This window comes from Bos indicus, chromosome 1 (assembly GCF_029378745.1).
Source record: "Bos indicus isolate NIAB-ARS_2022 breed Sahiwal x Tharparkar chromosome 1, NIAB-ARS_B.indTharparkar_mat_pri_1.0, whole genome shotgun sequence".
Lineage (NCBI taxonomy): Eukaryota > Metazoa > Chordata > Mammalia > Artiodactyla > Bovidae > Bos > Bos indicus.
The window spans coordinates 72,662,217-72,688,170 of NC_091760.1; the positions used below are offsets into that span (position 1 = coordinate 72,662,217).

The 25,954-nt window shown below is 43.7% G+C and overlaps 2 long non-coding RNA genes across 6 annotated transcripts; one reads left to right on the forward strand and one right to left on the reverse strand.

Moving 5' to 3' along the window:
* On the forward strand, positions 1-4,338 carry LOC139183139 (uncharacterized). The gene is made up of 2 exons (XR_011566639.1): positions 1-344; positions 2,915-4,338. It is a non-coding gene; the product is annotated as an uncharacterized lncRNA (long non-coding RNA).
* On the reverse strand, positions 4,211-25,681 carry LOC109556372 (uncharacterized). 5 transcript variants are annotated; one of them, XR_011566638.1, is made up of 8 exons: positions 25,448-25,681; positions 22,675-22,765; positions 22,359-22,489; positions 12,319-12,983; positions 6,638-8,074; positions 6,458-6,552; positions 6,150-6,350; positions 4,215-5,039 (listed from the first exon to the last, which is right to left on the reverse strand). It is a non-coding gene; the product is annotated as an uncharacterized lncRNA (long non-coding RNA). The 5 variants fall into 5 exon arrangements; XR_011566636.1 differs by having other exon boundaries at positions 4,218-6,350; XR_002180394.2 differs by lacking the exon at positions 12,319-12,983 and having other exon boundaries at positions 4,213-6,350.
* Positions 25,682-25,954: the final 273 nt, after the last annotated feature.

Here is a 25,954-nt window from a genome sequence, read left to right on the forward strand (position 1 = left end):
AACTATCTAGGGTGAGGAAAGTGAAAGGAACAGGAAATGTTATACTTGGAATAAAGAGGGTTAAAGGGGCATAGACCCCCAGCCTTCAAATACCTCCAGGGGAGCAGGAAGCAACCTCCATAACCCTTGTGACCCCAGAAGAGGAAGTGAGAGAGAAGCCGGGAGGGAGGAACGGATCCCTCTCACCCTCAGAGCCACAGCTGTGGGGCTTTGGGCCCTATCCCCACCTTTCCTCCTCCAGGGGATCTTCCCAACCCACGGATCGAACCCATGTCTCTTATGTCCCCTGCATTGGCAGGTGGTTCTCTACCACTAACACCGCCTGGGAAGCCCCATTCCAAAAGGTAAGAATAACAAGTATTATTCCATCTTTGCCATATCTGCTAAGCGTTTCTTTCTTTTTTCCTTTCTCTGTTTCTATGTTTCTCTGAGCATGTCTCTGTTGATGAGGGGTTTGCCCCATGTTTGAATGTCACCCTCTACATCTCTTGTGTCCTTGTCTTTCCTTTCTGGTTGTCTGTCTCTTATTTTCTCTTGGCTTCCCTCTTCTCACCTACCAACACTCAACTTCCCCTACCTCATCTTTTTTTCAAGTAGCATTGTCTTACACACACACACACACACACACACACACATATTTAATTTGCTTCATCAAGGTAAAATTTACACATATAAAATTCACTCACTTTTTAAAACACTTTTTAATTTAATAGATGTATTCATTTTTGGCAGTGCTGGGTCTCCCTTGCTGGGTGATCAGCAGGAGCTTTCTCTAGTTGCGGTGTGAGGCTGCTCTTGATGCAGAGCATGGCCTCCAGCGTGTGAGGCTGCTCTTGATGCAGAGCATGGCCTCCAGGGTGTGAGGCTTCAGTAGTTGTGGCGCATGGGCTTGGTTGCCCCATGGCATGTGGACCACTTTGCTTTCTATCACTGTTTTCTTGCCTTTTCTAGAATGTTGTATAAATGATATGTAGTTTTTGTGCTTGGCTTCTTTCACTCAGCATAATGCCTTTGAGATTCACCTGTTCTCATACATATCTGTAGTCCATTCCTTTTTGTTACTGAGTAGTATTCCATTTTATGAATGTATCACAATTTGCAGTATTCACCATGTAGATATTCATCTACTCACCAGTTGATGGATATTAGGGTTGTTTCCAGTTTGGGTCAATAAGAATAAAGCTGCTATGAACATTCATGTAGCAGCCTTTTATATGGACATAAGTTTTTATTTCTCTTGGGTAAATACCTGTGTATAGAAACACACGTGACATGTATTATTTAACTTTATAAGAGGTTGTCAAACTGCTTTCCAAAGTGGTCGTACTATTTGCATTCCCCCCAGCAATGCCTGAGACATTCTGTTGCTCCACATCTTCACTAACACTTGGTATGGTGAGTCTTTTTAATTTTAATCACTCTAGTGGGTGTATGCTGATATTTCTCTCATTGCAGTTTTAATTTGTATTTTCCTAGAGAGTGAGATCGGAGAAGGCAATGGCACCCCACTCCAGTACTCTTGCCTAGAGAATCCCATGGATGGAGGAGCCTGGTGGGCTGCAGTCCATGGGGTCGCTAAGAGTCAGACATGACTGAGCGACTTCACTTTCACTTCTCACTTTCATGCATTGGAGAAGGAAATGGCAACCCACTCCAGTGTTCTTGCCTGGAGAATCCCAGGGATGGGGGAGCCTGATGAGCTGCCGTCTATGGGGTCGCACAGAGTCGGACATGACTGAAGCGACTTAGCAGCAGAGAGTGAGATGGTTGGATGGCATCACCAACTCAATGGACATGAGTTTGGGTAAACTCTGGGAGTTGGTGATGGACAGGGAGGCCTGGTGTGCTGCAGTCCATTGGGTCGCAAAGAGTCAGACACGACTAAGTGACTGAACTGAACTGAACTGAGTGACTAATGAGATTGAACATGCTTATTAGCCATTCATACAACTTTTTTGATCAAGTGTCTGTTCATTCTTTTTGTCTATTTCTTTAATTAAGATTAATAATAATAACTAAATTATTACTTATTACTAAATTGTAAGAGTTCTTTTTGTATTTAGCATATAAGACCTTCATCAGATGTATTTGCCAATGTTTACTTCCCAGCCTGTGGCTTGTCTTTTATTTTCTTAACAATGTCTTTTGAAGAGTAAATTTTAAAAAATGTATGAAGTCCAATTGATAATTTCTCCTTTATGGCACATAGATTTTGTGTCTTAAGAAAATTTACCTAACCCAAGTTCACAAAGAATTTGGCCTAGGTTTTCTGCTAGGAATTTAGCCAGAAAGTGATTAGAGCCTAAATCCTGACTCTGTCCAGAATTGCTATAAGTGCCCCATCCCAGCAGGAGCTCAGGTTTCCTTTAACCCACCGCCTCACAACACTTGTCATTTTCAAGTTTTCTAACATCTGCCAATCTAACAGGTAAAAAGTGATATGGCTCTGTTATTTTAATTTGTACACTGTTATGACTGACTTAACTTAGAGTGGCTTTTATCTCTGTGACTTCCAGTTGGTATTTTTCTCTGGTGTATCCTCAATTGAAAGTATTTCCCAGGCCCTTTTTCATGCTTCCCACAAGTATCATTTGGTCCTTCTGCCTGGTTTATTGTCATCACTAATGGCAATCAGATGTAATCAGAGGCAAACAAATTCTTTCCCCCTGTCATTGGCTTACGTGGTGAGTGGTATCATTGTTTTTTTTATCAGGAAGCTGCCATCCGCAGGGCTTTTGCTCCTACATGCTTGCTTTATTTTTAATTGCAATAATTAATTAAACTGCTAGACTTTTTAGTCATCATATTTGGGGCTCTGTACTCAAGCAGGGAAACCATTCCTTTCTCAAGATGTTTGCTGCTTACTAATAACATTGAAAAGTCATCATTATTCTGTCTTTCTCCTCTCTGGAAGGACTGATGCTGAAGCTGAAACTCCAATACTTTGGCCACTTGATGTGAAAAACTGACTCATTTGAAAAGACCTTGATGCTGGGAAAGATTGAAGGTGGGAGGAGAAGTGGACAACAGAGGATGAGATGGTTGAATGGCATCATCGACTCAATGGACATGAGTTTGAGTAAACTCTGGGAGTTAGTGATGGACAGGGAGGCCTGGCGTGCTGCAGTCCATGGGGGTCACAAAGAGTCGGACACAACTGAGCGACTGAACTGAACTAAACCTCTCTGGAAAAGACAGATGTGGCTGCATGAATTACTTGTTTTAGTGTCCAAGGCTGTGTCTTGAACATGTGTGCAATTCTGTGAGCTGGGTCAGGCTATGCTGTGGAAGAAGTTGGCTCAAAAGTAGAATTTGGAAAATGAATAGTACTCTGTCCAAATACTCTCTCAGTAACAAACCAAATAAAGAATGATATAAATCTCCTCTAAGGACTTTAAAGAGAAAGGAAAAAACCCACAGAGGACTGATCTCCAACTAACTTAAAAAATATTTTCTTGGCTGCACTGCACAGCATGTGTTATCTTAGTTCCCTGAGCAGAGATCAAACCTGTGCCCCTTGCATTAGAAGCATAGAGTCTTAACCACTAGATTGCCAGTGAAGTCCCATCTAACTAATTTTTTTCTTCAACAAATTCCAACTGTAATATGCTGGAGCCTGGAAGCTCAGTGATAACAAGCCCCAGCCCCCGCATTCCACAGTCTCTCCAAGAGACAAAGGCTGCCAGCCGTAACACGTGTAGAAAGTTGAAGCTCGGGATAAGTCATAAGCAAAGCTGGAGGGCATGTGCAGGAGGAGTAGACTTTCTGCTGGGAGTGGGGTGAAGGCACCAGGGGAGGCTTCAGGGGAGGAGGCCATTGAGCTGAATGTGGGGGAGAAGTATTTTGTCAGGGAAACAATGAAGAGTAAGGATTCTTGGTAGGTGGGTTTGGAGGACAGCAGAAGGCTAGAAGGCGGGGATGCAGGGTGGACCTGGGCATGGAGGGTGGAGGTGGGAGAAGAGGTTGAAAAGGGCAGTTATGACGCCATGATCCCCCAGGGCAGGATGAGACCTTGAACCCGTGCTAGAAGTCATACGCATGGATGATACCTGGAGTTTCTTGTGTAATATTTCCTTTCAAGTTTTGCCCTTTCAGTGGGGCCTACCCTGAGGACCCTATGAAAGACTTCAACCCACTCCCTAGCATCCCCAGCCCCTCTATCCTTTCTATAGTTCTCATCACTGAATAACATACTATATACAATTATTTATGAATTTAATATTTTTATTCCTTGACTAGAGTATAAGCTTTGAGAGCAGGGATTTTCTTTTGTTTACTAATGTATCTAAAACTGTGCCTCATATATCATAAATGCTCAATAAATATTTGCTGAATGAATGGATGTGGAAGCTGGAGACATTCCCCCATCTGTCAGCCCCTTCCCAGAACTTGACATTTCTGATAGCTGGCAGGAGGTGTGATAGTTTTCTAATGTTGCATAACAAATTACTACAAACTCAGGGGTTTAAAACAACACATAAGGGACTTCCCTGGTGGTCCAGGGACTCTAAGCTTCCTCTGCAGGGGGCGCGGTTTCCATCCCTGGTCAGGGAACTAAGATCCCACATGCCACGTGGTGCAGCCAGAAGAATAAGTAACTGGCCAAAAAAAAAAAGAATAAGTAACTGAAACACATGTTTTATCTCAGCTTCTATGGGTCAGGAATCCCAGCAAAGCTTATCTGAGTCTACTACTTAGGGTCTCATAAAACTGTAATCAAGGTGTTAGCTGGTATAACTGAGTCACTTTGCTGTACAGCAGAAATTAACACATTATATATTAACTATTAACATTGTGTATTAACTTCAATTAAAGAAAAGGTGTCAGCTGGGGCTGAATCTCACTGGAGGCTCTGCTGAGGAAGGGTCCATTTCCAAAATTCTCTCGAGTTGTCCGCAGAGCCTAGTTCCTGAGGCTACATGCTCCAGAGCTTCAGTTTCTTGTTGGCTGTTGGCTGGAGGCTATTCTTAGCTCCTAGGGCCCTTCTGCAGTTCCTTGGCATGTGGGATTCCCCAATGTGACCACTTGCTTCTCGAAAGCTAGCAAGGGAGACAGAAATTCCAACAAGACAGGCACTTCAGGGTTATGTAACCTAATAATGTAACTATACACATGTACACATGTAGTCACCTACATCCTGCCACCTTTGCCTTATGGTGGAATCAAGTGAACCCCAAGTTCTTACCCACACTCAACAGGAGGGGATCACACAAGGGCGTTAACAGCAGAAGGTGGGATCAGAGGGACCATTGTGACAGAAAGTCCACCTCAAGAGGTGACAGCTGGAGGTGATGCCCCTCCTTTGAATGCAGGCAGTCCCTCAGTCTTATGCACACCTCAGCCTCTGCAACGTGTTAGAGTCATTTGCATATGTTAAATATGCATTACATATTTACATATGCTTCTCCCACAAGATTGGGGGACAGAAATCATTCTCTCTTCTCTTTAGAGTCAGTGTATAGCACAGAACCTGGTACATAGGAAGTCATTGTTTGAGATGAATGGGTAGAAGGATGGATGGATGATAGATGGATGATGGATGGATGGATGGATAGATAGTGAATGGATGTATGAGATATGAATGGAAAAAAAGGCATAAAATAAAGGAAATTATGGTAACAAAACAAGGTGAAGGCAAAGCATCTGGACAGGAGTGTGGCCCTCACCTGACAGTGAGCCACACACTTGAAATAACAAGGTATAAGCACTGAAGAATTGATGCTTTTTAACTGTGGTGTTGGAGAAGACTCTTGAGAGTCCCTTGGACTGCAAGGAGATCCAACCAGTCCATCCTAAAGGAGACCAGTCCTGGGTGTTCACTGGAAGGACTGATGTTGAGGCTGAAACTCCAATACTTTGGCCACCTCATGCCAAGGGTTGACTCATTGGAAAAGACCCTGATGCTGGGAGGGGTTGGGGGCAGGAGGAGAAGGGGACAACAGAGGATGAGATGGCTGGGTGGCATCACCAACTCGATGCACATGAGTTTGAGTGAACTCCAGGAGTTGGTGATGGACAGGGAGGCCTGGCGTGCTGCGATTCATGGGGTCGCAAAGAGTCGGACACGACTGAGCGACTGAACTGAACTGAACTGAAGCAGCAGGTATGGATCTGTTCACAGTCCCCAGCCTCATTCCTGGAACTGTCACCTGGATGCTTGCCAGCAGGGCAGACAAGAGACCAGAGGCAAACAGCCCAGATCTTTCCCAGATCTTCTGTTTTCTCTTCAGTAAATAGGAGTGAAGAAAATCACGAGGGATGTTCAAGTGTTCCACATGCAAATACACGAGTGAAATCCCACAGCTCTCTGTGACTTTGGCAGGCCTGGAGGTAATTTCCTAAGAAATAAGCTGCAGGAAGAAAGCATTACTTGGTAATCCTCTCCAAGGCTCAAGGGAATACTTTTGATAACAAAAGATTTTCAAAGTGCTTCATGCAATAAACGTTGAGCTTTGACCTGAGACTCCTTGAGCTCCCGCTGCAGTGGTGGAGTGGTGGTGAATCCAGGCCTTGGTGTCCGAGTCCAACATGGAAGCCAGGTCACAGGAACACCTGTGCAAGAGTGGGGTCTTGGGCTGCGGTTCCTCTGTCAGAATTGCCCAGCTACCCCAGGACAGACTCTAATGATGATACTTACATGTTCTCCACGCAGTAATGCCTCATGGGAGGAAAGACGGTGACAATTTCTGGCTGACAGCTATAGGCTGGGTGACCTTGGGTTAGAACTTTACATGTGCCTATATTTTTTCCCCTTTTGCTTGAATATTTATGATTTCTTTTGTTCACTCGACCCATGACAGGTCATTTGCTCTGTCAGGTAAAGGCCATTAATAGCCAAGGTGAGTGAACTGTGACAAGGCCACACCAGAGGCCTATACTATTTATGTCTGCGCTAATCAGGGCCAGACAGGAAGGCTGAGGAACACCACTGTCTTTCGAGGTGACAACTGAGCCTTTGCATCAGTGTATGTTTGTAAAAATCTTTATAGCAGAAATCTGTGAAAGGTTTAGTGCTTAGTTTCCTGGACATTGATGAACCACAGAAACTCCAGATATTCTGACCCAAGAAGAAATGTCAGATTCCAGGATAAAAGGCACTAACATATTTCCTCTTTTAAAATTTAAAATGAAATTTAGTGCCATCTAGTAAGGAGTGTATATTTTTAGGTATTTTAAGGACATATAGGCAAAGTGATTTCAGAAATAATAGGCTACATGGAAAGATGTAGAAGCTGAATCAAGTGGTGCCCTCAAGGGCACTAACTCTTAAAAAGGCATTAGTCAAGGCTATGGTTTTTCCTGTGGTCATGTATGGATGTGACAGTCGGACTGTGAAGAAGGCTGAGCACCGAAGAATTGATGCTTTTGAACTGTGGTGTTGGAGAAGACTCTTGAGAGTCCCTTGGACTGCAAGGAGATCCAACCAGTCCATCCTGAAGGAGATCAGCCCTGGGATTTCTTTGGAAGGACTGATGCTAAAGCTGAAACTCCAGTACTTTGGCCACCTCATGCGAAGAGTTGACTCATTGGAAAAGACTCTGATGCTGGGAGGAATTGGGGGCAGGAGGAGAAGGGGACGACAGAGGATGAGATGGCTGTATGGCATCACTGACTTGATGGACGTGAGTCTGGGTGAACTCGGGGAATTGGTTATGGACAGGGAGGCCTGGCGTGCTGCGATTCATGGGGTCGCAAAGAGTTGGACACGACTGAGCAACTGAACTGAACTGAACTGAGCCTGGATTTCTCTTCCTGTTTTCTTTATAACCTATCAACCTACCACCACCAAGCTAAAGGAGTTTACAGCAAATTTGGAAAAGGCAACGAATCACAATGGGATCTTATTTATCAAAATTGCCCTAAGAGCAAAACAGTAAGCAGAACTTGAAATTTCCCAACACAGTGTTCATCCTTGTTTTGAAAGTAATGTCCTCGTTTAAGAAGAAAGGGGCTTTCATCTGTTTTTCATCACATTGGTTCATTTCTTAGCTTTCTGTCTGAGTTCTTACTCTCTTCTGTAGAATTCCAAACACGAGGAGCATTGTTCCTCTGGATCCAAAACCAGTTCCTTGACCTGAAAATATCATGAGAAACATTAGAAGACCACTAGCTCCCTGCTGGGGTCTCTGTGTCCTGAGTCCACACTTCAGGCCCCAATCTTTAAAAGCTGACTTGGCACATATGGGTAGCTTTTGTATAAAAGCATCACTTAAGTACTGATTCTCCCACTGGGTGCATAGCACGTTGCTTAGCACACTGAGGGGACACCAAAAGATTAAATTCAGGGTGCTTACACTCTGGGGACAGTTGTGAATTATTCCAGGGTCACTGGGAACCCCTGACCAGGGAAATGATTCTCACTGGGGAGCATTTCCAACTCAGGTAATACGTGATGTTCATAGCCAGTCTGAATGGATTCATCCTGGATTCCTTGAAAGTGTCAAAGAAAATGCAGAGCCATCAGCTCACTCATTTCCCCAGAATGGGCTAGTCTATCAGGTTTTCTGTGAAGGAAGAAGTGCATCCTACCGCACACACACACGCGCGCGCGCGTGCGCACACACACACGCACACACACGCACACACACGCACACACGCGTGCTCCAGTTGTTGGTCCCAAGCATGTGCTGCATATTCTCTCAGGGTCAGCTTGTGTCCCATCCTTTCCCCTGCTGTTGTTTAGTTGCTAAGTTGTGTCCCCTGATTCCTATCTTAATGGAGAGGTTTTTGATGGCACAGCCTGAACTCACTCTCAATAACTCATTCTTAGTAAACCATCTCTGTTGGAGTGAAAGGCTTGCTTTCCATGTATTTCCCCCTTTCAACATCAAATCAAAACGAAAGAAAAAGAAAAAAATAGGACTGTTCTCCCACTGTTCTTCCAGTTAATATTATATGACTGTCTCTTTCCTCCTGAACATGGGTCTCCCAAACCACTAGCTTTCCATCTTTACTTATATTTCTCCTTAAGAGATTTAACTGCAGTGGAGTATTTTTCAAATGGATGAACACTTAATGGGTTTGTATCTTTTTGACTTTCTAATATTTAAATATGCACTTGGATTACTAAGGCCTTCCTCATCTATCTTACTGGAATAGGTCCTACCCTCCTGTCCTCCTGGCCAACTTTTCTCTGTTTACACAGCCCCACTCATTTTTAAAATCTAATTTTGTTTGTCTATGTGAATTTCTGGTCTGTCCTCCCCTGTTGGGCTGTAAGCTTCACGAGGGAAGGAACACATCTGTCTTCCCTGTGTTTCCCCAGCACCTAGCAGAGTGTCTACCGTATAAGACATCCTTAATAAATATTTGTTGAATGGATAAATAAAGTAGAACATTCATAACTGATGTATCACTGAGCTAATTAAATTTAAATAAAATAAATTTAAGCATTTCCCTGGTAGCTCAGTTGGTAAAGAATCTGCCTGCAGTGCAGGAGACCTGGGTTCAATCCCTGGGTCAGGAAGATCCCCTGGAGAAGGAAATGGCAACCCACTCCAGTATTCTTGCCTGGAGAATTCTATGGCCAGAGGAGCCAGGCGGGCTACAGTCTATGAGATCGCAAGAGTCGGACATAACTTAGTGACTAAACCACCACCAACAAACATAAATAAATTTCCTTAGTTAATTAAAGGGGAAATACTGCAGATGGTGACTGCAGCCATGAAATTAAAAGACGCTTGCTCCTTGGAAGGAAAGTTATGACCAACCTAGATAGCATATTCAAAAGCAGAGACATTACTTTGCCAAAAAAGGTTCGTTTAGTCAAGGCTATGGTTTTTCCTGTGGTCATGTATGGATGTGAGAGTTGGACTGTGAAGAAGGCTGAGCACTGAAGAATTGATGCTTTTGAACTGTGGTGTTGGAGAAGACTCTTAAGAGTCCCTTGGACTGCAAGGAGATCCAACCAGTCCATCCTGAAGGAGATCAGCCCTGGGATTTCTTTGGAAGGAATGATGCTAAAGCTGAAACTCCAGTACTTTGGCCACCTCATGCGAAGAGTTGACTCATTGGAAAAGACTGATCCTGGGAGGGATTGGGGGCAGGAGGAGAAGGGGACGACAGAGGATGAGATGGCTGGATGGCATCACTGACTCAATGGACATGAGTCTGAGTGAACTCCGGGAGTTGGTGATGGACAGGGAGGCCTGGCGTGCTGCGATTCATGGGGTTGCAAAGAGTTGGACACGACTGAGCGACTGATCTGATCTGATCTGATGGGGTAAAGGACAGTGGATAGCATGCAATGCCAGATATGTCAGAATCAGGTTTTTTGGAGACTGGAGTAGAGTGCACCAGAGGTAACAGAGCTGACGAGTCAGACAAAGGTGTCCGTTATCATGAGGGCAAATGCCCACCACTGTCCAGGAGTAAGGGAAGCCAAGGGAGGACTTAGGGGAAGGGAGGGCAGATATGGGCCTGGTCAGTGCTTCATGCCAATGAGATGAGCCAGCAGATAAACAACTAGACAAAATGACTGCTGCTTCACCCCCAGCCTGCAAATCTCACGTAAGAATCCCTCTTGTGATCCACCCGATCCAAAAACATGTAGGAAGGGCAAGTGTGATGTAGTCTAGCCAAGTGAGCACATAAAAAGCCTTTATAACAGGCACTCATGATTGTTGAATGAATTAATGAAAGAGCTGGCATGCAGCAAGAGGCCTTTGGCATCTGGCCTCACCAGAATGATCACTCCATGAGGGATGGGATTTTTGTTGATTTCATTCATCACTGTATTCCCGACACCTTAGAATGATGCCTGGCCCGTGTGGGTGCTTAAGAAAATTTTGTGGAATGAATATTGAATGGTTCTGGTCCAAAGTCAAAGGGACTTGTGTGGAGTCATTAGAAGACACAACTGGATGAAAATTTTTCTTTGATACAGAGTGTGGGAAATGAATGAGGAGCCATTTTATACATTTAGCATAAATAAGCATGAAGTGAAACGAAGGGGAAACCATATTCCTTCTCTTACAACGTCTCTCAAGGGAGCAAAATATAAAATCACCGTAGTGACAATGGAGCGTGTCATTGTAGTGACGGTGGAGCATATAATTATATATCAATTATACAGAAACTTGTCCACTGAGAGCCAAGAATCCTGGCTAAGGGGGAAGAGAGGGGAAAGGAAGGGTGGGTTAGAAGCATTTGATTTGTGGCCTTCCTCCAGGTCCACGTGGGAAGGTACAAAGCAGAGTAAATCCTAGAAGGGGCCTTGACCTGCTGTGAAACCTGACAGGCCACGGATGCCACAGGGCCAGAGCCTTTCAGTTACAACCAGACGGTACCCTGAGGCAGACTCCTGGAACTTAGTCCTGGAAGAGTTCAAGGTTTAGCTCAAATCTTCCACTTCTCTGTTGGAAGGTGTCTGTTGGAAGTTCTTACATGAACTCTGATGCACTTGGAGTCTCTCTTTCACCTTTTTGTCTCCCTACCTCTCAATTTTTGTTTTGATCTCAATTTTATTTCAAAAGATATTTGCTTCTCTATAACGCTTCTATAATTCTATACAGTATATTAGAAATGCCAAATAGTAACCATGGTTCTCTCTGGCTGGTGGAATTGCTGGCTTTCATATACTTTTTTGTTTGTGCTTTCTTGTGTTTTCCACTTTTTTGAAACATGAATTACCTCTGAAATCACACACAAAAAAACAGTACAAAAGTACTTTTCAATATAATAAGTAAGGGTGGCTAGAACAATGAAACAGAGATATATTTTTTGTATGTTTTTAAAATAAATATTGCCAGCAGGATCTTATATCTCAGCATGAACAACTTGTAGATGCTACTTCTAAGCTACAATGTCATTGGTGACTGAGACACCTGTGATGTATGAACAATTTGATTCTTGTACTTGGTGCATGGATGTATGCTAAGTTGCTTCAGTCATGTCCAACTATTTGTGACCCTATAGCCTGTATCCTGCCAGGCTCCTCTGTCCATGGGATTCTCCAGGCAAGAATACTGGAGTGGGTTGATCTCCAGGGGATCTTCCTGACACAGGGATTGAACCCATGTCTCTTATGTCTCCTACATTGGCAAGCGGGTTCTTTACCACCACCACCACCAGGGAAGATCATTTGGTACTGAATTTCTTCTAGATGTAGCACCTGGGGAAGTTTATTATCAGTTAAATGTTGTTGGTTTTCAACTTGGTTTAGACTTTCTTTGATCTTTATCAGTTCAGTTCAGTCTCTCAGTCACATCCGACTCTTTGCGACCCATGGACATGCCAGTCTTCCGTGTCCATCACCAACTCCCAGAGCTTGCTCAAATTCATGTCCATCCAGTCAGTAATGCCATTTAACCATCTCACCTTCTGTCATCCCCTTCTCCTCCTGCCTTCAGTCTTTCCCAGAATTAGGGTCTTTTTGAATGAGTCAGCCCTTCGAATCAGGTGGCCAAAATATTGGAGCTTCAGCTTCAGCATCAGTCCTTCCATTGAATATTCAGGATTGATTTCCTTTAGTACTGACTGGTTTGATCTTCTTGTAGTCCAAGGGACTCTCAAAAGTCTTCTGCATCATCACAGCTCAAAAGCATCAATTCTTTGGCGCTCAGCTTTCTTTATGGTTCAATTCTCACATCCATACATGACTACTGGAAAAATCATAGCTTTGATTAGATGGACCTTTGTCACAAAAGTAATGTCTCTGCTTTATAATATTCTGTCTAGGTTGGTTATAGCTTTTCTTCCAAGGAGCAAGTGTCTTTTAACTTCATGGCTGCAGTCACCATCTGCAGTGATTTTGGAACCCCCCAAAATAAAATCTCTCACTGTTTCCATTGTTTCTCCATCTATTTGCCATGAAGTGATGGGACTGGATGCCATGATCTTCGTTTTTGAGAGGCTCTTCAGTTCCTCTTTGCTTTCTGCCATAGGGGTAGTATCATCTGCATATCTGAAGTTATTGATATTTCTCCTGGCAATCTTGATTCCAGCTTGTGCTTCATCCAGCCCAGCGTTTCTCATGATGTACTCTGCATATAAGTTAAATAAGCAGGGTCACAATATACAGCTCTCAGCCACATACAGTCACATAGATATATAATTTATATATCAGTGAGAAACCCTCATTCTCAAATAATCAGTTCTTCAGTTTAGTGTAAGAATCTACCAGACCATTTGAGTCCTGCAAATAAACTAACCTGTGGAATTCTGGAATGTTCCCATTCTCGGTCAGTCACTTTGTACTGGAGAGACAGACCTTTATATTTACCAAGTGTCCACTAGATTGAGTGTGAAACAAATTCATAGGGGTAAGAGCATGAAAACAGCACACAGAGGAAATTTTTCTGGTGTCAAAACAAACTCTGTGAGGACAAAATGTACTTGGAGTTTGACTCTATCTCTTCTGTCTCACGGTGGGTTATTGCAGTTCATCAGGAAAATAGTTTGGAGTTTGCAAAACCACAAGTCTGTGCTGCTTGGCTTTCTCACAGCTCCTTGGTGACTGTAAGATAGGTTTATAACTACACTCTGGATTGCACAACTATTATTATCCCCATCAGGGAAACAGTGCAGAAAAATAGAACCTGTGTTTGCGTTGTCTATTTCATGTAAACAATTGCATTTTAAGAAAATAGCATATGCTATTTACCCATGACTAAGTCCTCTCCTGATACTGAGGATCTGCAGCACATGGTTTCAAGATGGAGGCATCTTCCCCATCTGTATGCTCCACACCCCCTCCTTTCTCACTTCATAGCCTGTCCCTTTGGCTCTCTACTCCCATGATGGGTGCATACATAGAAAAGAAAAGGGGAGCCAGTGAGTCTTGGTGCTTCTGAGGAGGCCCATGGAAGGTGAAGTGCAGCCAGTGGACTTAAAGATGTGACCAGAGTTATGTAGGGATCTAAGGATTTTCATGGTTCCTAAGTTAATGTGGGAGAAGGAAATGGCAACCCCCTCCAGTACTCTTGCCTGGAAAATTCCATGGATGGAGGAGCCTGGTAGGCTACAGTCCATGGGGTCGCAGAGTCAGACACAACTGAGTGACTTCACTTTCTTTCTTTCTATAGTTCCTTTTGGAGAAGGAAATGGCAACCCACTCCAGTGTTCTTGCCTGGAGAATCCCATGGACAGAGGGACCTGGTAGGCTGCAGTCTATGGGGTTGCAAAGAGTTGGCCACAACTAAGCAACTAACACACACACACACACACACACACACAAGCTAATGTGACCTTTCCCTCACTTTCCTTTCTTACTCCCCCAACTTATCTGGGGTCCTGTCTTCGTCCCACAACACAGTCATAGAATGTTAAAGTGGCAAGAAAGGATGAACTTGATCTGGGCAGAGGAAGTTCCTTGCCAAGGTCAGCTACAAACTGATGACAAAGCTTGGCCTAGAACCTTCCAGTCTCGATTCACAGACCTGTGCTTTTTCCAGAAGCCCTAATGGGAAAAGGATTCTTTAACTGAGCTGTTAAGGAGATTCTGACAGATTCTTTTATTTTTCTTTACTTGACTGTGTCAGCTCTTAGTTGCAGCATGCAGAATCTTTCATTGCATGGGCCCCAAAGCATTTGAACTCAGTAGTTGTGGGTGTGCAGGCTTACTTGCCCCAGGCATGAGGGATTTAGTTCCCCTAGCAGGGATTGAACCCATGTTCCTTGGGTTGGAGGGTGGATTCTTAACCACTGGACCACCAGGGAAGTCCGTCTCACAGATTCTTGACTGTAAATAATAATGGCCTGTCTAGATACCAAAAGTGAAATAAGATAAAATGGGATAAACCTTAGTTGGCTATAACATCGTTGAGAGGAGACTATGAATTCCCTCATCCCTGAGACTCTCAGGGATCTGAGTAGGGTCTAGTATCACCAAGAACAAGTTCAGTCACATGAATCCTTCTTCCTTCTGCTGTCCACCCAGTAACCATTCACAGCATGACTCATCTGTAACATGTTTAGCTATACTGCTGCTACTGCTAAGTCGCTTCAGTCGTGTCTGACTCTGTGCGACCCCATAGACAGCAGCCCACCAGGTTCCCCCGTCCCTGGGATTCTCCAGGCAAGAACACCGGAGTGGGTTGCCATTTCCTTCTCCAATGCATGAAAGTGAAAGGTGAAAGTGAAGTCGCTCAGTCGTGTCTGACTCTTAGCGACCCCATGGACTGCAGCCCACCAGGCTCCTCCATCCATGGGATTTTCCAAGCAAGAGTACTGGAGTGGGGTGCCATTGCCTTCTGCGTGTTTAGCTATGGGTCTCTGTAAAATTCTAGATGCTCAGGAAAGGAAGAGGCCTTAAAGAGCATACAGAATAACCACATGTTTGGGTGTATAGGAAATCACATACGTTAGAAGGAGCTGCAGGTCTAAACGCAGCCTCCTATGCCTATGTCCACAGATCCCTGTGGGACTTGAAGATCTGGCAGTTTTCTGGTTAGTTAATCTGAACAGGTAGCTGTTAAGCCATGTATTTCAAGGCAGAATGTTCACTATGCCACTTGCATTATTCTATTTGGCAGTCTACATTGCAGGACTCTTATATAGTTGAGCTAGAAATCCCCCCTGCCCACTTATCCAGTTTTCTAATCTGAAGTCCTGTGGGGATCCCTCGGCTCTGCAGGATGTCCTAATGTAGCCATTTATCCCCTGAGCCATTTCCTTGGCCTATGCTGTCCCTGGACCAGAGATGTACTTCCTCCCAACCCTGCACAGATGCTGTGGGAGGCCTGGTACAGCGACCTGGGCTGGGCTGACCCCGCCACCCCATCTGCTCACAGGAACAGTGCTTCCTTTGTACCATTGTTTGCTTTTTTGTTTTTTGGTGGTTGTTTTTTTTTTTAACTTTCTCCTTCTCCCCAGTTTCAAATCCAGTCCCTCAGGGCTTCAGTTGAAGCCCTCCCTGCCCAAGCATATCCCCACACCACGACTTGTAATTATTCCCTAAGCAGGTCATGGGTATCTTTTCAGATAACCCTCCTGAAGTGGGAAGGTCCCGAGAAATCCAGTCAGATGGAGGCACCAGCTCCTGGAAAATTGCACAGCTCTGAGTCCTGGCTAGTGGGAGAGGAGGGGAAGGGGTAAATTGGGTTGGTGCCTAAATCTTCAGGCTGTCTGTTGGGTGCTTTGGAGTGAGTTAGGGTGAATCTCAACGAAGTGAAATTCTCAAGCCGGGATAGTTATTATGATAACAAGAAGGTCATCTCAAGCCAAACTGTAGAGAAAAAAGGCAGAGTGTGTGTGTGTGCATGCCTTAGGCTTGTGAGGTCAGACCCTCCTTCAGGCCCAGCAGACTTTCTTCAGGGGAGCCCCTCTTTGGCCCTTTTAAGAAAATCACTGGCCTCCTGGTCATGATCGAAACCTCCCTATTTGGAGCTCTTTGGTTTACATATTTTTCTTTTAAAAGTTGAGTTTGTTCTCCTAAATTTTTGTTGATCTAACTATATCAAAGCAGACCAGTCCAAAGACACAGGAGTTGCCAGGAAAGCAGACATTGGATCGTTAAAGGCAAAATGTATTTAAGGCATGTTTACTTGAGAGTTCACGACACCAAAGATAAGAGGATTTCTGGCTGACAGGTTAGCAGGCTTTTTCCCTAAAGACTAGGGCCCCCAGTAGTCCCAAGTACCCAGAGTGGTTCCTGCAAGGCTGAGCTAGGCACCTGAGATGCTAAGGGTCCCAGCTTTGTCCTTCTCTTGGGTATGGCTGGGGGAGGGGGAAGGTATGAGACCATGTGCAACCCCCAGATGGGCAGAACAGAGTTGCCGAGGGCCCTTCACAGCAGGATGCAGAGTTCCTGAGTCTTTAGGAGTTTGTGTCATTAATGGCCATGTTCAGCTTCTTCTACAAGGGCAACTGATTCAGGTGAGAGAGGCTGAGAAACAAGTGACCAGAGCAATCTACTCAGAGGGGAAAGGAGCCAGAACAGTGAAGTCCCCAATGACAGGGATTTGACCTTCTTCATCTTGTCTTCCTGCTGCCTAGCAAAATGAGTAGTCTTTATGAAGTGCTCAGTAAACATTTATTAAATTAATAAATGATTGACTTATGAGAACAGATCAAAGATTTGGGCCTGGGATTGGGAAGACAGAAGGAAGTCAGTCTGAGGGGATTAGTCAGAAACCTCAAGGGAATCTTGGTGAGTCTCAGAATCTTTGACTCAATAGAGAAGGTCCCTTTGATACAAGACCCACATCCAAATGCAGCTCCCACTAAGGCTGTGACGTATGTCATGAGCTGATGACATGTGAACCTTCTCAGGACAGATTAGATGGCGGCCTGAGGTAAGGCGTTGCCTCTGGGGAAGGAGAGAAAAGACGAAATGGAAATTTAGGAGGCTGGATGGAGGGAATTTGGAGACAAAGAATGTAGGGGTTGAAGACACGTGACTCAAAGGTAAAAGTAATATAGAGGTAGTACCTGTATCACAGGGTTCCTGTTTGCAGTAGGTGCATGTTATTTGAGCACCATTAGTTAGGGCTTCCCAAGTGGTGCTAGCGGTAAAGACCTTTCCTGCCAATGGAGGAAAGGTAAGAGACGTGAGTTCAATTCCTGGGTCAGGAAGATCCCCTGGAGGTGGGTGGCAACCCACTCGAGTATTCTTGCCTGGACAATGCCATGGACAGAGGGGCCTGGCAGGCTACAGTCCATGGGGTCACACAGAGTTGGACATGATTGAAGTGACTTAGCACAGATGTATGCACGCCCTTAGTTAGGTTCTTAATAAAAACAGCTTTCCTCCTCCTCCTCCACCTCCTCCTCCTCCACCTCCTCCTAGTCCTCATCCTTCTCCATAAATGTAAGACTATCCCACCCGAAAACCTCAAGGTGCCCACCCCAGGGAGGCCCTACCAGTGGTCCGAATCTCATGACTGAAGGTCATGGACACACCCCTGCCTCTACTGGTCCCCACTGAACAGATAGAAATAAAAGTGTCTTCTCTCCAGGGCTGCACCAGAAAACCCTGAAAGCCATTCTCTCGCAGTCAGAATGTGTTCTTTGTTTTTCTGAGACAGAACCAACATCTCTGTAAGGCACAAAGAGGGAGCTTGACTCAGAAGCCGAGCAGACGCTGTGGGCTGAGACATGGCTGGCCAGGGGCAGCTGGGGCTGAGCCCCCGATATTTCAGTCCTTGTCGTTGTGCAAACTACGACAGCGTACGAGAGACCTTTCTAAAACCCGAACTCGTGTATTTCCAAATGTCAGGTCCACATTCAGCCTCAGACCTCTCCAAACATACTCATCCTAAAGCTCTCCCAAAGTGTCTACGAGGCCTCACAGGGAACTGAGAAGGACTGGACATGTGTCTGGCCACATTTCTGTTTCTTTCCCCCCAAACATTTTCATGCCATCATTTACTCAACAAACATTTACCATGCTCCTATGCGCCAGGCACCATTCTGGAAGCTGGACCTTCAGAGAAATGAAGCCACATCCCTTCCCACATACAGCCTTGTAGGGAAGATGGGCAAACCACAGACCAGAATGCTGGGGGGCGGGTGTTAGAGAGGTGTTTTTAAAGCAGCCCTGGGAGCACAGAGAAGGCCACAGAGCACAGCCAGACTTTCAGATAAAACCTTCTGGAGGACCAGCAAGAGGTGACCAGGTAAAAGGACAGGGAGGGATTCCAGGTAAGGGAGAAGCAAGCAGGATGGTCAAAGGCAAGGAAAAACATGACTCAGTGGTTCTCACCTCCCTGCACATTGAAATCATCAGCAGAGTTTTTTTTTTTTTTTTTTTAAGTATAATTGATTTACAATGTTGTGTTAGTTTCTGGTGTATAACAAGGTGATTCAGATATATTCTTTTGCACATTCTTTCCCATATGGTATATTAGAGGATATTGAATATAGTTCTCTGTGCTATATAGTAGGACCTTGTTGCTTGTCTATTTTATATGTAGTAGTGCGTATCTGTTAATTCCAGATGGTTCAGCCCCTCTACTTGATGAAGATAGTATGTGAGAGCCTGGAGTTGGGCTCTCTCCCTCTGCCACCTAGGCCCCAGCCCATGTGTGATGCTCCATCACCTCCTGTTTATTGACCTCTTTCACCTGCATTGGGGAATTGCCCTTCACTCCTCCAAACTCATTTGGACTTCGTTAAAAGAAATAATTCTCTCCCAGAAGGCTTCCCTGGTGGCTCAGATGGTAAACAATCTGCCTGCAATGTTGGAGACCCAAGTTGAATCCATGGGTCAGGAAGATCCCATAGAGTAGGAAATGGCACGCCACTCCAGTATTCTTGCCTGGAGAATCCCATGGACAGAGAAGCTGTGGGCTATAGTTCTTGGGGTCACAAAGAGTCAGACACAACTGAGCAACTAACACTTTCACTTTTAGAAGGTATGTGAGTGGACACTCTGTCGAATCAAACAGGGATCCCAGAGATCCTCTGGCAGGTTCCTACCTGCTTTGTGTCATGGACCCACTGACAATTTGGCAAAAATGCCCATAAATGCATAAAACAAAAGAGGATCACAAAAGAATTCAGTGTTATTGAAATAGGATTCTGTCAACCTCCCATGGAGATCCTTGGATGCCATGTTATAAGCACCTGATAGTCAAACCCTGGACTGAAAGCTTGGTAGACTCTCCAAAGTCAGCCAGCTAAGAAATAAGAGAGCTGAGGCAAGAACCCTGTGTTTCTATTCCTGAACCTGTGCTCTGCTCATTAATCTATTTATTATCTTAGAAAATTGAACTCTTACTGTTTCTGCACTTAAAAACTGCTGACTTTTAGTCCCACTGAAAGGCATGGAGGTAGCCCCTCTGGGCCTGTATATATTCTTAAGAACTGACCTCACTTTGCATTGGATTATAAAACTGTACAAAGATTGTTTCCCAGGAAACATCTGGAAAGTCTTAAGGCCACAATAACCTGACTGAGGATTCACCTAGTACACTGGTAACTGGTAGCATATGTCCCAGCTCCTGGAATTTGTTGGATGACTGTGTTGAGGGATGGACTAGCTGGATGGGTTCAATTCCTCTGCTTTCAGGGGGCCTTTATCAAGGAGTCCAGAACACTAGTTACTGAGCCTGGTGCAGAAAACTCAGCCTCCTGCTTGCCTTAACAAGTCTCAGGAATTAGTAAGCAGTTGGTGAGAATGTTGGAAGGTATTAACCACCCCACCCCCCAACCAATCTCCCAGTGAAACTTGCACCCCTTTCTTTGCTGGGGCAATAGAATATAATGGGTAAAAGTATGGACTTGGAGTCCCACATTAGGTTTAGATTCTCACTTCATCACTTTATATATTTTTTGAAACTTTTTGTTTGTTTGTTTTGGAGTATAGACAATTAACAATGTTGTGATGATTTCAGGTAAACAACTTAGGGACTCAGCCATATATATACATCACTTCATCACTTTAGAAAAGTTACATGACCACCTTTTCCCACCTCAGTTTTTTCATCTCTCTAATAGGACTAATTCTGCCTTGCGGAGTGTGTAGCGGTTAGAGCTAATATAAGGACAGCACCATATAAGACCTAGTGTTGCCGTGTTCAATTGTCAGGAGATATAATTACAATTAGTTCTAGGTTGAACCCGCACCTTCCCCATTCTGTCTCTTAATGAATGAAGCAGGTATTAAGGCATGTGTCATTAGCAGAATGACTGGGCTCAAAGAAGTGCATTTACCATGATCAGAGCAGACCTATTTAGCTTCTCCAACAGATCTCAGCAAGATAAGTGACTTGATCACAGTCACATGGAGAGAAAGCCCCACATCTTTTTTCCACCAGATCCAAACACCTCCCTACATCTGGTTGCCTCCCCTCTGCCTCCCCTTCTGTTTCTGTGAACCCAGATCCCTTGTTCCTCTCAAAAGTCAGCCTCTTTACTGTCTCTGGATCCCATACCACTTTGCTGCTCAGGATTGCTCTTGCAGTCTCCCTTTCTCTTACATAGTCAGTAGTCCTCTTTTGTGGAAGCGTCCTCATGGGCATGCTCTGAGAACCTCCCTCAAACTCCATGTCTCCCTTCAGCTAACTCATTTCTCTACTTTCCTTCAACTTCAAAAATGAGTTGCAATTTCCACATCCCTTCCTTAACACACTCAAAGTGGGTTTCTATTCTTGTTATCCGGAGATTGCTGCTGTCAAGGTGAACTCCATCTGATAAATCCAGGGGCCACTTCTTCATTCTTATCTCTTTTGAACTGTCAGCACACTTGATTATTTTTTCCTTGAAACATTTTCTTCCCTTGGCTCTGTTCTTCCCTCAGCTCAGGACAGGATAGCCCACCATCTTCTTTCACTTCTGTCTCCTTTATTAGCTCCTTCTCCTCTACTCAGTCTCTCTAGGTTAGAGAGTAGCAGGGATCTGTCCTGAGCATCCTTTACTCCCATTTCTGTGTGCTCTCTAGCCCCATCAACTCTGAAGACCATCTATATGCTTATGATTCCAAAATTTCTGCCTCTAGCCATGACTTTTTCCTAAACATGACTTGAGTGTCCAAATGCCTTCTTCACATTCCCACATGGATATCTAACCAGCGACTCAGATATAATTTACCCATGAAGAACTCGAGTTTTCCTCCCACACTTGCTCCTTCCTCAGTTCCTAGTCTTAGTCATTAGCATGAGTGTTCACCCAGTTGTTCAACCTGTAAATCTAGGAGTCAGCCTTGATTCCTTTCTTTCTTCATCATCTTCATCCAGTGGATTGGCAAGTCTTGTCCAGTTTATGTCCAAAACATATTCCAGATTCATCCGCTTCTCTCCATTTTCATTAAAGTCACTGATGTCCAAGCCACCATTACCTCAATGACCACACTAGCTTTCCAGCTGATCCACCTGGAACTGCTCTACCATCCAGTCTTGACAAGGTAGCCGGAATAATCTTGTCACCCTTCTGCAGAAAACCTTCCCGTGGTTTCCCATTGTACTTGAAATAAAGTCCAAATTCCTTAAAGCAAGATGTTACATGGCTTCTGCCTACCTCTTCAAAGTCATTTCAAATCACTTTCCACTCATCTCTCCACTCAAGCAATACTGGTCTTTTTGTCCCATGAAAACCCGAAATCTATTTCTACCTTAGGACTTTTGCACTGGGTGTTCATCCTGGAATATTCTTCCTCAGGATCCTTGAATGACTGTTTCCTTTTTATATTAGTGACTCACACTTCAGCTGAAATGTCAGTACTCAGAGACGCCCTTCCTGACCTCAAAACTGAGGTAGCCCATCCAGTCATTCCCTATGACATCAACCTATTCTCTCATATATGTTTTCCTCTCTGTGTGTCTGACTCTTTTCTGGATGGTAAGTCCCAGAAGAGCTAGGATCTTGTCACCATTACATCTGCAGGACTTAGAACAGTGCCTGAACACAGAAGTGCTTGATATTTGTTGAAAGTGTGAATGAGTGGGTAACTGAGTTAGTAACAGAGTGAAGACCAGTACCAGGCCTCCTGCCTTCCAGTTCTGTGGTCCTCTCCCTGTGCCATGTCAAGCTGCAATTTTCACCAGTTTGATTGTTTTCTTGCTGTTCAGCAGATGCTTGGCATCCTTCAATTCACAACTGGTTCCAGCTCCTAGTGATAAAGGAAATAGCCACAAAGGAACAGGAAGGAAAGAGGGCATCTGAATAAATCAGGAGGCATGTGGTCATCCCCACAAATAATGAGAATTAAACATTCAGTCATCCAATAACATTTAGTAAGCACTTATTATGTGCCAGGCATTATGCAATTTACCAGGGACAAAAAGACAAACCTACCCTGAAGGATGTGCTAGTCTCCAGAAGGAGATGGTGGGCCTTGTGGTGATGTCTGCATGGTGTGATGGGCTTGAGAACAAAGTAACACGTGCTGTGGAAACACAAAGCCGAGAATTAGGACCATAACACCGAGTGGGCAAGAATTCAGGAGCACAGCCAGAGAGTGGAATTTTTGAACTGTCTTAAGGAGTGAATACCTGTAATCGACAACTCATAGTTTATGCTTTCACATGAAAAGAACAGTTGTTTTTTCCCTTCATTTTAACTGACAAAAGAAAAATCACATTAGGAAAACATTCAGGATGACTCTGGCAGTTGAAATAACCATTTATTAATAAATAGATAAATTTCCATCAGGGAAATTTTCTTTTTTAAAGACGGGATAGTTCTCTGTTTCTTGCTATGAAAAATCCACCAAAACAATTTCATCTTCCTTGAGGGTCTTATGGTGAAAACACTGAAGCAATTACCTATATGATGAAAGATTACCCAGCTGAAGAACTACTTCCCTATTAAACCACAGGCCATCTCCTTGAAAAAAAAAAAAAATGTGCTGTCAGGTAAAGACAAGGTTTTATAGCAAATGAGAGAATGAAGTAGATCTACGTGAATTGATATCAACAGACATTATTCCACGAAAATAAGAAAGTTTTGGAACACTCGTTATTCTTGATATTATTGTTATTATGTTGGGATTTGTCTATGACTTCCTAGAAGAATAAATGCAAATATAACAATCTCTGAGGTGTGGGTTATGAGACACTTTAACTTTCTGAGGCCTACATTTGGTACTATTTTAATTGTTTACAACAATGTGTGCTATTTTGGAAAAAGTAAAGATCTTTTAGAACACCGGTCTGATTGGTTTTATGATGCTTAAGAACTTGTGCTTGGCTCTATGTTCCAGAAACATATAAAAAGAGGATTTCCCTAAATTATTTACAGAAGAAAATAAACTGAGACCCAGAAAGATGATTTGATTTTTCTCATACTGTGACTGCTAGTACCTTCAGCTCCACAGTTCTTGATTTCGTGCCGAGCATTAAAATATATAAGTATATCAATCTTAACTTACATATTTGGAACTTTAGCAACATTGCTTTGTGGAAAACTGTGCGATTATTTAGTGTAATAGTTATAGACCAGCAGTACTTTGCCCAGAAAACAATTTAACTAGAAGTCTCTTGAATATTACTACTAGTTTCTTCTGCATATCTTAGAATACTCAGTGAGTTTTTTGAATAGGTAGGCCCCTTCCATTCAGTTCTTAAGTAGTTATTGAGCACTTAAGCTATCTGTGCTGTGCTGTGCTTAGTTGCCCAATTCTTCATGATTCCCTGGATGATAGCCTATCTGGCTCCTCTGTCCATGGGATTCTTAAGGCAAGAATACTGGAGTGGGTTGCCATGCCCTCCTCTAGGGGATCTTCCCAACCCAGGAATCGAACCCAGGTCTCCTGCATTGCAGGCAGATTCTTCACCATCTGAGTTACCAGGGAGTGAGTAGTTTATCCCCTCTCCAAGAGATTTTCCTAAACCAGGAATCAAACTGGGGTCTACTACACTGCAGGCAGATTTTTACCAGCTGAGCTACCAGGAAGCCCTTAAGATATCTAGCCACTAGCAACGAGGCAAATTCTCTGCACTCGTGGAGCTTAGCTCCCACTGAGAAAAACACAATAAGCAGAAGAAAACAAAAATGAAGGATATAATTTCAGGTAAAGATATAGTAAGGATGTGATGAACCAAGTAAAATGATAGTGACAGGAGTGCTATTTTTGAAAGGTCAGGAAGGCCTTTAAAGGAAGTGACATTAGATCAGAGACCTGGAGGGAGGGAGGGAGACGGCCACTGAGTTCTGAGTGGAAAGCATTAAGGAGTACAGTCAGAGTCACTGCCCTGAACAGAAAGAATTCCTTCTTTTCCTTAAAAAGTAAATATCTCAAAGAAAGAGCTTTTAAAGTTTGGTATGTTACAGTTTCACTCTTGTGATATGGTGATAATGTTTATAAGGCCTAGTGCTGTAAATTTCTCTCTATTGCTTACAAATTTGAGAATGAATTGTGTTTAGGAATGTAAGTCTGTTATAAAAGTACTGTCTTATCTAAATGCCACCTTCTGCCAAATGTGATATATAGATAGATAGATGCAATGGAATGTTACTCAGCCATAAAAAAGCATGAAATAATGCCATTTGTAGCAACATGGATGGACCTAGAGATCATCACAGAAAGTAAGAAAGTCAGAAAGAGAAACAAATACCGTATGATGTCACTTATATGTGGAATCTAAAGTACAACATCAATGAATTTATCTATGAAACAGAAAGGGATTCACAGACATGGAGAACAGACTTGTGTTTGCCAAGGAGGAGGAAAGGTGGAAGGAGAGAAGGATTGGGAGTTTGGGATTAGCAGATGCAAACGATTACATATAGGATGAATAAGCAGCAAGGTCCCACTGTACAGTGAGGGAAACTATATTCAACATCCTGTAATAAGCCATAATGGAAAAGAATATGAAAAGGAATATATATGTGTAACTGAGCCACCTTGCTGTACAGCAGAAAGTAATACAACATTGCGAATCAACTATACTTCAATAAAACAATAAAAGAAAACCCTCTGCATATTCACAAAGGCATAGAATCCAATTCCTAAGAAAGAATCTTTCCAAAGCTGGTCATTCCAAAGAGAGAGAAGAAGCCCAACCAAAAGTGCCCCAGAGCTTACAACTGCACTTTCCCCCTCTCCCGCCCCCATTCCCTCTCTCACCCCGAGCAGAACAGACTGCCTAGAATTTGTAGCTGGGAGGGTCATCCAAGGCACAGAGAGAGGAACTGCAGAAGAAGTCTTTGGCGTTCTCCGCTTTTAGCCCTACACACCTATCTCTGGTGGAGATAGAAATGACAATCTGTCCTTCACAGTGGGGAGACTGAAGCTCTGACAAGTGGGTGGCTTGCCCAGGATCACATAGAAAGCCAACTCTCTTTCCTAACCTTCACTCTGTGGCTAGTGTCACATTCCAGGCCAGGGACCACATGGGTGGAATTCAGGCTCTATTTTCGGGAAACGGGGTTTGTTGTTTTTTCATTTACACAAAAAATTAAAAATAAATAACAGATGTTTGAGCATATGTCGCAACTCTTCTTACTGGAACTTAAAAGTGCATTCTGACTGAGAAAATTAAATTAGAAAATCCACACAGCAAAAAGGATGTTTTGAATGAAATACACTTTGTCTTTCCCTCTCTCTCACACACACACATGAACAATATCTCCT